Source organism: Chenopodium album, chromosome 7, assembly GCF_948465745.1.
Source record: "Chenopodium album chromosome 7, dcCheAlbu1.1, whole genome shotgun sequence".
NCBI classification, from domain to species: domain Eukaryota; kingdom Viridiplantae; phylum Streptophyta; class Magnoliopsida; order Caryophyllales; family Amaranthaceae; genus Chenopodium; species Chenopodium album.
In genome coordinates, this window is record NC_137840.1 from 60,595,469 (window position 1) to 60,608,376 (window position 12,908).

At 34.1% G+C, this 12,908-nt stretch overlaps 1 pseudogene; it reads left to right on the top strand.

The window, feature by feature from the left end:
• The first annotated feature begins 7,659 nt into the window (after nt 1-7,659).
• LOC145640396 (putative serine/threonine-protein kinase WNK4 pseudogene) lies at nt 7,660-8,466 on the top strand (annotated as a pseudogene).
• Nucleotides 8,467-12,908: the final 4,442 nt, after the last annotated feature.

Below are 12,908 nucleotides of genomic sequence, written 5' to 3' on the forward strand. Positions count from 1 at the left end.
TACCTTGCCAAAAAAAAAAAAAAAAAAAAAAAAAAAAAAAACTGGTTTTAGGTGTGCTTTCACAAGAAAATTATTATTAGTTGTTTTTTTTTTTCACAAAAAGGTGAATTAAAAGGTGGTTTCAAACAATTTTTCCTATAAAATAAGATCTATTTACAATATATTTAATTTATTATTAAATTATTAGAAAATCAATAAAAATAAGTTTTAATAGTAAAATTAATTTTAGGTTGGTAAAAATTAAATTTTTTTAGTTTAGTAAATATAATCTAAGTTCAATAAAAATAATTTCAAGTCTATGAAACATATATATCCATTTACAAACAAAACTACAAAAAATACAATTAATAAACACAAATTGTTATATGTCGTTGGCCACACTGTGTGGCCAATCATCATAAGGGTTTAATCGTTAGTGTTATAGGGGTTATTCGGTCAATGTTATAAGATTATGTGGTTAGTATTACAAGTATTACTCGGTCAATGTTATAAGAGTTACTTCGTTATTTTATAAGCGACCACATGGTGTGGCAAACCGCACACAAAACGCACAGCAATTATTATATAATTAGGCAATATGATATTGTATGTCTGATGTGAATTATTGATCCGAAAATCAACAAAACACAAGGGATATGTTTAAGTCTAATTCTATACAGGAAATCCACCAAGAATTAAACAAAAACTAAGATTAATCAATTAAGAATCCACCTAATTAATCAATCCAAACGAATGTTTTAACTAAAACAAGCAAAACAGCAATTGATCGCAATCAACCAAAACTCAAGTATGCAACTTAAGAAATAAATCTGAATATTAATCTATGTATATTTATTTGTGTGTTTACAGCCCTATTTATAAGACTTAGTTTACCTAGGAAGATTAGGACAAGTCCCTAATTCAATCCTAATTAAACTAGAATTCTAACTTGCTTGAAGAGCAAGCACCTTGGCGCACAAGCATACACCTAACTGATTTATTTTGCTAACTAACTGATTTTTAAAGCAACTAAATAAATAAATAAAAATTAAAGAATTAAATAAAGATTAAAGATCCTAATGCTTGAACCAAGAAAAACCCTTTCAAGTGAAAGGTAAAAACTTGTAAGCAAAATCTAAGTAAAGAAAATTCAAGAAAGTTCAAGAAAGTGAACTAGACTCCAAGAAAAGCCACTAAGCAAACCGTGGCTTTGCTTTGATATCCAAGAAAGTGTCCATGCAATGCTTGGCTTGAATCAATGTTTAGGGACAAGTTATCTTGATGCATGATAAGCAAATCTTCGAAGTTCTCCATGCTTAGACTTGCATCATCCTCCTCTTCTTCGAAAGAATTTGTCCTCAAATCTCGAAGTTCTTCATCAGGAATATACTTAGCCAAATCGCCAACATTGAATGTAGCACTAACTCCATATTCTCCCGGAAGTTCTAACTTATAAGCATTGTCATTGATCTTCTCAATAATCTTGAAAGGACCTTCACTTCTAGGCATCAACTTATTCTTGACAAATCTTCTATAGAATGAAACTAGACCATGAAAAGACCTTTCTTCACTCATATTAGTAGGAATAGGCCAAGTTTTAATAGCCTCTACTTTCAAATGATCAATTGAAACTCCATCTTTTGATACAACATAACCAAGAAAAGTAACACTAGGCACTAAGAAGTAGCATTTTTCAAGCTTAGCATAGAATTTCTTCTCTCTTAACACTTCAAACACACTTGTTAGATGATTTAGATGATCATGCAAATTTTTAGAGTATATCAGAATATCATCTAAATAAACAACAACAAACTTGCCAAGGAAAGGTTTAAGTACCTCATGCATCAACCTCATGAAAGTGCTAGGTGCATTAGTGAGTCCAAACGGCATCACCAACCATTCATACAACCCTAACTTAGTCTTGAATGTTGTTTTCCACTCATCTCCTTCTCTCATTCGAATTTGATGATAACCACTCATAAGATCAATCTTAGAAAACAACTTTGAACCATGTAGTTCATCAAGTAGATCATCTAATCTTGGAATAGGAAATCGGTATTTGATAGTGATGTTATTCACACTCCTACTATCAATACACATGCGCCAACTCCCATCTTTCTTTGGGACAAGTAAAGTAGGCACGGCACAAGGGCTCATACTTTCCCTCACGTATCCTCTAGTCATAAGCTCTTCAATTTGCCTTTGCATCTCCTTTGTTTCTTCCGGATTACTTCTATAGGCTGCCTTATTAGGTAAGGGTGCTCCCGGAATCAAGTCAATTTGATGCTCTATCCCACGAATAGGAGGTAGTCCCGGAGGTAATTCCTTAGGAAAGACATCCTTGAATTCTTCTAAAACAGATTCCAATTCATACGGCCTCTTTGCTTGTTTATCTTGATCAATTCGAATCTCATTAGAAACAAGTATATATACCACATTGTTGCTGCAAATCTCTTTTTCTAATTCCCTCTCACTAATCAAATAAGAATTCTTTGAATTAGAGGTAACATTAGAAGACTTGTTGCATATTAAAGGTTTTAAAGCAACCGGTCTCTCTTTTTCTCCTTTTCTCACAACATACACATTAGTCCTTCCATCAAACTTCACAAATCTATCATATTGCCAAGGACGGCCTAATAGTATATGACAAGCATCCATAGGACAAACATCACACAAAACTTTATCATGAAATTTACCAATTGAAAAGGAGATTAAGGCTTGTTTAGTTACCTTAACATCACTCGAATTATTAAGCCAATGAAGCTTATAAGGGCTTGGATGTTCAGTAGTTGGCCACTTCAATTTGTCTACCAAAGTAGTAGATACCACATTAGTGCAACTCCCCGTGTCTATGATCATGTCACACAACCTATCTTCTACCTTGCACCTTGTAAGAAAGATTTTCTCCCTTTGATTGTTTTCCATAGGTACGGTTTTAGAGTGTAGCGCCCTTCTTAGAACCAAACTTTGACCATGAGTCTCGGGATCAATTTCGTCAATATGCCCCTCCTCTTCTTCAAAGTTTTCCTCTTCGTTCTTTTCTTCATAGTCACTACCCTGCTCACACTTAGCTTGTTCTTGTTCCCACTCTTGAGCAGTCATTACTCTTTTTGATGGACAATTAGTTGCAATGTGACCAACACTACCACACTTGAAGCACTTCCTATCTTCAACAAGCTTTTTAGGAGCTTCAAATTTTGATTTAGTCTCCTTGTAGTTCGAACTAGAACCACTTTTCTCCAAGCTGTTCTTCTCAAAAGGTTTAGTGAAACCCTTTACAAAGGACTTAGTGTACGTCCCTTTCTTCCCCTTTATCTGTTTTTCAACTTTCAAAGCTACCTTGCAAACATCCTCAAAGGACCAATATTGTTGCAATTCAACTTTTTCAGCAATATTATCATTCAACCCCGAAATAAATCTAGCAATCTTATGCTCAACAATCTCTTCTAAGCCACATAGCATGCATAACTTTTCAAATTCACCAATATAATTCTCAACAGTCATAGAATTTTGTTTAAAAAGTTGCATCTTAAGATAAACATCTTGAATATAATCACTAGGTACGAACCTTTTTTTCATGTGCTTCTTGAGTTGTTCCCAAGTTGAGATTCTTGCACGCCCCTCCTTATGCCTCTTCTTCTTTAGATTATCATACCAAAGACTAGCATAACCGGTCAGTTTCAATTCAGCCAATTTGCATCTTTTCCTTTCATCATACTCCTTGTAATCAAATAGTGTCTCGGCCCTTCTAATCCACTCAAAGTATTTTTCAGGTTCATTCATACTCCCATTGAATTCGGGAAGATCTAATCTAAGGTTCCTATCATCATCCTTTGGTCGATCTCTCCTCCTAGGCCTTGGTGATTCATCACTTGAGGAATAATTATTTCGTGGCCTCCTTGGGTTCCTCCTTGGTTGTTCTTCCTCACTTGAACCAGAATTAGGGTTAGAATTCCCTTTCCTTGAAGAATCTCCAGCAAGAGTATCAAGCCTTTTTAATATCTCATCCATCCTTGCTGCCAACTCGTCAATTCGCCTGTCTCTTCTAAGATTTTGAGCCTGTTCTAAGGTTAATCCCCTTGGAACTTGTGGAACCTCCTCGTCACTCATGATTCCTACACAAACCAAGTCAGTTTATGCAAAAATCTTGATTAAAAGATCGAATCTTGAAGGAAAACTAGGCAACACAAAAACCGGACTCCCATCCGCAAATCAGTGCACAAACACCAAAAGTTTGACGCTGTGTAGAACGCGTTACTCAACTAAAAATTATGAAATTTTATATGGTGATAGCTGGACGTTTTTAGAGTTCAATGCAAAAAAAATCACGCAAAAATTCTCAGCCAATTGTTCCCAGTTTAATTTTTGTCGAAGTTGCGCAAACCTGCTCTGATACCAAAGATGATGTGAATTATTGATCCGAAAATCAACAAAACACAAGGGATATGTTTAAGTCTAATTCTATACAGGAAATCCACCAAGAATTAAACAAAAACTAAGATTAATCAATTAAGAATCCACCTAATTAATCAATCCAAACGAATGTTTTAACTAAAACAAGCAAAACAGCAATTGATCGCAATCAACCAAAACTCAAGTATGCAACTTAAGAAATAAATCTGAATATTAATCTATGTATATTTATTTGTGTGTTTACAGCCCTATTTATAAGACTTAGTTTACCTAGGAAGATTAGGACAAGTCCCTAATTCAATCCTAATTAAACTAGAATTCTAACTTGCTTGAAGAGCAAGCACCTTGGCGCACAAGCATACACCAAACTGATTTATTTTGCTAACTAACTGATTTTTAAAGCAACTAAATAAATAAATAAAAATTAAAGAATTAAATAAAGATTAAAGATCCTAATGCTTGAACCAAGAAAAACCCTTTCAAGTGAAAGGTAAAAACTTGTAAGCAAAATCTAAGTAAAGAAAATTCAAGAAAGTTCAAGAAAGTGAACTAGACTCCAAGAAAAGCCACTAAGCAAACCGTGGCTTTGCTTTGATATCCAAGAAAGTGTCCATGCAATGCTTGGCTTGAATCAATGTTTAGGGACAAGTTATCTTGATGCATGATAAGCAAATCTTCGAAGTTCTCCATGCTTAGACTTGCATCAATGTCCAAATATTAGCATTATTAAAAGGGAGTATAAGACATTATCTAACATTCAAGCCAAAAAAAATAATCAACAATATGGGCATCGCCTGCTGCTTGCCCGCAAAACTAGTCACTAATAAATAAAGTCGGGCTCACATCCATACCACGAGATAGTGACATTTGTCAGGATTTCAATTTTTCGTCAAGTGTCGCATCACGTAGGCGACAAAAAGGTTTTATGTGACACATATAATGTTTAGCAAACAATTTTTGGTTAAATTTTTGTAAGATAAAAATATTGTATAGAGTTTTATTATCGATATACTTCTAATATTTCATTATATAAGAAATCTATCATATCTTTCACTAAAGTCCTATAACTCGGTTGTATTCTATCATAATAATAACATAGATATCTATTTACAAATCAAAATACAAAAAGTACGTTAGTATATAAATAAGTAATAAGATATCACATGTCTAATATGATACATAATTGTATTTAACATTTAAGCCAAAACGTTTATTTTAAAATTTTATCAGCAATTTGAGTATCGTTTGGTCACAAAACCAGTTACTAATAATAAAGCCGGTCTCAAAGTCATGCCACGAGACAACGCCACTAGGCATTTTAGTTTTTCACCAAGTGTCGAGCCATGCGACAAATATATATGATGACGACACTAACGTGTTTTGTGTGTACGGCTAGCTACATCATGTGGCCTGACAAAGTAACTCCTAAAACAGTATTTGAGTCCCTCTTGTAACATTGGCCGAGTAACCCCTAACGTTGACCAAGTAAGCCTTATAACACCAATAAAGCAACACCTCTAACACTAACAAAGTGACCTCATTTTTTTTTTTTTTTAGAATACCGTCATAGTATTTGGGCACAGTGTATAATCAACCACATATAAAAGTCTGTGTAAATTTTTATGTACTTTAATTATTAAAAAATAATACTACCTCCGTCTCCGAAAGAACGACCCATTTGGCTTAATTTTAGTCCCAAAAAGAATGATCCATTTGCATTAAAATCCCCACTAATTTGCAATAATATTAGTGCAAAGCTAGCTTCCCCATATAAAATTTTGTTTCTCTATATACTTTTATTACTTTGAAATTTTTTCTATGGAGGCGGATGCACGATACTCCATGCATCCGTTTTCTCTTTAAAAACGCGGAATGAACATTTCGTTGTTTAGTAAAGAACATACATTTATTTTGTAAAGAACATATAGCTATTTCATAAAAAACATCACATATAGTTGTATTGTAATGAACATATAGTTGTTTTTATAAAGAACATATACCTATTTTGTAAAAAAAAATCCAATTTCATGTTCTTTATATGTATATCTAAAGAACATCCGTAATATTAATTAAAAACATGATAATTAGAGGTGATCAACTTTGGCCCGGCCCGGCCCGATCCAGCCCGAAAATAGGGCGGGTTTAGACAAGCCTAAAAATGCATTTTTAGTTAAAAAAAATCCAAACTCGGCCTGAAAGAAACCCGAAAAGCCCACAACATTTTCCCGGCTTGACACGAGATATTATGTTAAGGCCCAACCCGACCCGAATTTTTATCACCTCTAATGATAATATATTGTAATGAACATTATTTTTATTCAACCACCATAATCTAAAGACAAAATTCAAAGAATATTTCAAAATAAACAATTAACATATGTCACAAATAAAAGTACATTATTCTGATAATCAAAGAACATGAAGATAAAGAACATTATTTAACTGCACATTATGTTCATTACAATTTTATAACATGTTCTTTGCACTTTAACTGAATGTTCTTTACATTTCTATACAATGTTCTTTACAATTCTATAATATGTTATTTTCACTTAAATTAAATGTTCTTTATATTTCTATGTAATGTTATTTCCCCTTTTTTTTGGGAAGAGATGCACCATGTGGATCGTGCATCCGCCTGCACGAACCATGCACTCTTATTACTTTCTCTCTCTATTTTTTTACAAACCCCATATAAATTTATCTTTTCAATATACTTTTACTTCTTTTTATTTAACTTTCTTAATACCCACGAAATCAACTCAAATAGGTCGTTCTTCTGGGTACGGAGGGAGTAATAATAATAATAATAAAAAAAAAAAAAAAAAAAAAAAAAAAAAAAAAAAAATCATAGTGAGCTAGATTTCACAAATTATAAAAAAAAAAATAAAATAAAATAAAATAAAATAAAAAAAAACGTGCACGGGCTTACATTAGTTTGACCTTTCTTTGAGGAACATTCGTTGCACCTAGAACTCCTAAAACTGAGTAAACTTTCTTCAACAAAGCCAAAGGAAAATATATATCATCACGTTCCTATCTTATCTCCGTGTAAATATATCATATTAGCATCTTGATCAAAACTACCTAATAATTCCATCTTAATATTCGGAACCAACCACCCTAAAAGTCTAAAACTGAAATCACTCCATAGCATATAAATTCATCTCTCGTTTAAATACTTGCAAAATCCTTTTTAACATTCATAAAAAAAATAAATAAAAAAAAAAATAAAAGAAAGAAATTCTTAATTAAGCCATAGTTTTCATGGGTTTGATCCAGCCAGAAGGTGTCAAACGCCCCAACGTTGTCGAAAAAAGGGAGGGATACACAAGGTACGACGAAATCATAGGCAAAGTAAACGCAAAAACAGTATACAAGGCTTTTGATGAGATCACAGGAAGAGAAATCGCTTGGAGTAAGATAGTGTCCACAGATAGAAAACTCTTTGATGATAACATTAATTTAATGACTGAACCGCGGCTGTTATTCTCATTAAATCATGAGAATATTATCAAGGGTTATGATTTTTGGGTTGATGATCACTATAATAATAATAATACGAAAACAATTAACATGATTACTGAGCTTCATACATCAGGGAGTTTAGAAGACTACTTGAAGAAACATGATGATCTCGATATCGACGTAATCAAGGATTTTGCTAGACAAATCCTTAAAGGGTTACATTACATTCAAAGTCATAATCCCCCGATAATGCACGGCGCTCTAAATTTGAGGCGCATCTATGTTAATGGTAATAAAGGCCGGGTAATGATAGGAGACTTTGGTTACGCACTGTCTAATCCGCTAGACTATAATCAGTTCTATGACATATACTCTTTTGGGATGTGCTTTTTTCTAATGGTGAATAAAAAGCAAATGTCAACAAATTTACAAGTTCGAAACTTTATTGAGAAGTGTCTGAATCCTGCTACTCATAGACTTACGGCAGCTGACCTCCTTAATGATCCGTTGTTCACAGGATCAAAGACGATGGGACTACGAATGTCTACCATTACAAAGGCAGTCTCTAAGTTTTTCTTGAATTGTTTTTTCTTAGCTAGCCCTTAATTATATTGTTCTTATCTTTTCTTAGTGATATTTAAGGTTTTTAGTATCAAAATTATTGTTTTATTTATTAATAGGAAGTTTTTCTTGAATTGTTTTTTCTTAGCTACCACCTCAACTTTTTTTTTTTACCACCGAGTTTTTTCCAAAACTTTTTAAACTCGCACCTGTTTGACGAATGACGTCATCATGGGGTCCAATTTCGCGTTTTTCCTCTTTCATCCTTCGAATTCCCTTGTTTTCTTGCCTTCCTTCTCCCTTTTTTTCGAATTCTTCTTTGAAATTCAATTTCAATTACTCAAATTAGGTTTACATTTCTGCAATCTTACCTATTTCAAATTAAATTGAATAGTGTAATTAGGGTTTGGGGGTAATCAATTTGGGGAGTTTGCTAAAATTGAAAAAATTAGGGTTTATGAAATGAAAATTGGACAATTAACAAGTAATTAGGACGAAAACACAATTAAATCATGCAATTTGGGCAAGAGAAATAGGGTAATTCGAGGGAGAAGAGAGGGAAAACGCAAAATTAAACTTGAGGTGGTAATTTTAATTTTGCCTATTATAAATGATGGTAATTATCAAATATCAGTTATTAATATTATGATGAAATCGAATATTGAATGAGTTGGACAATCCACATCTTTAGTACTCGTCTACTCGATCATGTTAAACTTTTATCGATAGGAATTGCTTTAGAGTACGTATGATGTCAAATGTGTCATGCTTAGCCAATAGCTGTGAATAATTCTTAATTAGTTAATGCCATGGAGAAAAATCAAGCAGCAATTTTATTTTAGAGAACATATAGTGTAAGGGAGTTTAATAATGATGAAGTAGAAATCAGAAATCTATAGTAGTATGATGAAGTAGAAATTATCCCCAGGCCACCAAAAATTTTCATTCCCATCCCACCCCTATCCCTGGACCCATGCATTAATTGATAAGTAGTATTAAAATTATTTATTTACTTATAATATTTTAATTGATATTAGACGCATGTTGAATCTATTTGAAAGTCTCTTTACCCAATTATAACCAAATTAGGCAATTAGAACCTGGCATCTAACTACGGAATTCTAGTTAACTTGTGGAATGGGTGGTGTTCATTAGTAATAGAATTCGATACGGTCCTAGCTATTAATTACGGAGTAGCAGTTAACTTTTAATCTAAAAAGTGTTAACGAACAATTCTAGTAGAGCCTCATAATGTTTGATTGATGAAAATCTTGTGCAAATAACTCGCCGACTAGCTATATTCATTAAAACGCGAAACATTAATGTGAATGAATGTACTCCTTACTTTGTTAGCTACTTTCGAGTTCAGCCACAATTTTGTCTCGCCTCTATTGTTACATTTTAGGCCATGGCTTGGATTTGGAATGTATGCCTATGTGTGGTTGCTCTTATGAGTCGTGTCTGTTTTCATGTTTGTGTGATTTTCTTTACTTTTTCACCTTGGACATTTTTCTCTAGATTTTTTAAGCTATGACATTTCATTGATGAAATCAGATGAGAATTCTTTACATGTGAAATGCATCACCAAATTCCGCCCTTGCCAAAATAAAAAACTAGTCTTATGAACAAAAACAAAGTGATTATGGAAAAACAGAACAATAACTTGGTAGACACAAGCTTTTGAGTGGCTTGTTTCACTCTAAAAGGCTAAACAAAAAAAAACATTCCGAATTCTGAATGCACAGGCCAATTTTCATCAAAAATAGAATAAAAACAACAAAAATAATCTATAGTTGGCTCTAACTAACGAGGACAATTTTGTCAATCAGTTGAGTATAATTTGCTCGTATTGCTAGTACTTGATGAGGTACTTCAACTTATTTTATACTTCATACCATATAATAAACTTGTAGTTGCAAGCCTCCTGATGGAAGCGCCTCATAGTTACTATGCAAATGAATGCTTGTAGATGCAATATGCACATCTTCAAGTTAACATTAGCTAAACACCCATGCATGTTTGTTCATGATTTATTAATAAAAGCGACTTTTTGTTTGGCAGAAGTTATTATGATATAGGTTTCCTCATAAACAACAAAGTCTCTTCCTAACGGCAATGGTTGTACCGGCTATGATCATGTCTTTCATCAAGACCGTTTGACATACATATAGGTAGATTATTGATTGTGCTTGTTTGCAATGTTGAATTAATTTAGTTCATGTTTTTTCCACTGGTTTAGTGTCTAAATTGCTGAACTCAGAGGTCCAATTCACCTTACTAAATTGCTACTGCTAAAGCAATACTCCATTTTAACACAAGCTCAACATTTAATTGACTACTATTCATAGCAATTGCTTACATAATTGTATGACAATAAAGAAACGAAGCCTTTGTTACACGTACAAACAATAACTTCACGTCCCCTGCCAAGTACCAACACTAATTAGGACCCCCAGCAAGTACAACAACTAACAAGTACAATGCCTAAATTCGAGCAATCATTCTAATTCAGACTTATAAGTATCGAAAATGCAGCAAAATATTGTGAAAAGTGTAATTTAATACTACAAAATCATATTGATCTTAAATTTCTTCATCTGTTGCAGCAAAAGCATGACAGCTTCCCAAACCAATTAGGTATCAATCCATTTGGCTTGACTGATCTTGCTCATCAGACGATGTCTCGTTTGTCCTAGATGGCGAATCAGTCTCAGACGTTCTCCCTTCTGACCCAAATGTCTCACCCTCACGCTCAACATTGCGTGTTGTTTTCCTTCGTAACAGAGGTGTCTCATCCTGTTCAATTCCTCCTCTTCCTCATGTTCCTTAGATGGTGATGCAGCAGTCGACGTTTCAGGATCTCCTGTCTCTGGCTCCGTAGGAGGTCTAGATGGAGAAACTTTACGCGATCTGGATGTTTCAGAATCAGTCTCAGACGTTCCCCCTTGTGACCCAAATGCCTCACACTCATTGTCAAAATCTGCCTTCTCCTGTTCCGTATCTTGTGATTCAACAGGCAGCCGCTGCTGCAATAATCTTACCACCTGAGCACGCAAAGACTCTCTTATGCTATGTTTGGATAACAAATTAGAAGGGAAATGGAAGGGAGGGAAATAGGAGGAAGGGAAAGTGGAGGAAATGATGAGCTCCATTTTCCCTCCAAATCTCTCCAATTTTGAAGGGATGGTCTTTATTAAAGGAGGAGGGAAAATGGATCCCTTCCTCCCCCTCCCCTTCCCTCCCCCAACATATTATCCAAACAAGGAACTTTGTCTCCCTCCCTTTCCCTTCCCTTCCTTTCCTTCCATTTTTGTTATCCAAACATAGCCTTAGACTCTGAATACAGTCACTACTACCTGCTGTCAATCTTTCAGGATCATTGTCTGCAAGAAATCCGTCCTGCAGAAGATCAATTTCCGCGGGTCTCTCAGAAACAGGACTTATATACTTATCAATGAATCTCCTAATATACAAGTCTCTGACATCGTTCAGCGCAGCAGGCAGTTTATGATTCTTAATCATTTCGAACACCATTTCTGTGTCATTGTTGCATTCGCTATACAGCTTTTCCTTAGTCACTATCTATGATACAGCCATCCCACGTGAGTATATATCAATCTTCTCATTATAATCTTGTTCGAAAACATCAGGTGCCGTAGTTTCTGAAACACCAGCAGAGCTCGTAGTCCTTCTCACACGACGAAATGGAAATGCGTGACCAAAATATCCAAGCTTAACCGTGCCTAATTCTCCAATATCAATCTTGACATCATGATGAATTATCGGAACAGTACGATTATGAAGATTAGACAATGCATTTAAGATCTGTCAACACCAAATCTTGATCTCGGTACTAATATGCTCCAGAGTATGCTTATTGATGTAGTCTCTCAAATCGGAAGTACAAGACTTGGTAATTATGTTAAGGATATTAGCATTGGAAGTTTGGAACGATCTCGAAAATATTTGTAGCATTTAATTACATTCTCATGATCTAATGACTGCTGTAACAGAGTACATGTAAATAATTTGTGTATCAATTCGTCGTCTGTCAGCTCCGTTGTCTTACACCAAGCGATTTATTTACCAAGCTTATTGAACCCCTTATAAACTTTTTCCGTGGCACCTTTGGCTATGGTAGTGTCATACCTTACGTATCGCCTTCTCGGACACTGCTCCACCACAACACTGTAATCGTCTGTGTCTGATGATTCTGACGAACTCGAAGTACTCGAAGAGCTCCAAGCAGACCTTACTGATTAATTGAGCAAATAGAAGATTTGGGATTGACTAGATGACTAAGAAAGGTTTTTTTCAGAATTATTAATGAAGGAAGAATTATAATAATGGAATGATTATGTTATACTAATTGAGATTTTTTTTTTTTTTTTTTTTGAAAACATACTAATTGAGATTTAAGTACACATTTTACTTGTATAATGGAATTAGTGATTATCATCACGGGTAAGTCATATTAATAGCATCTC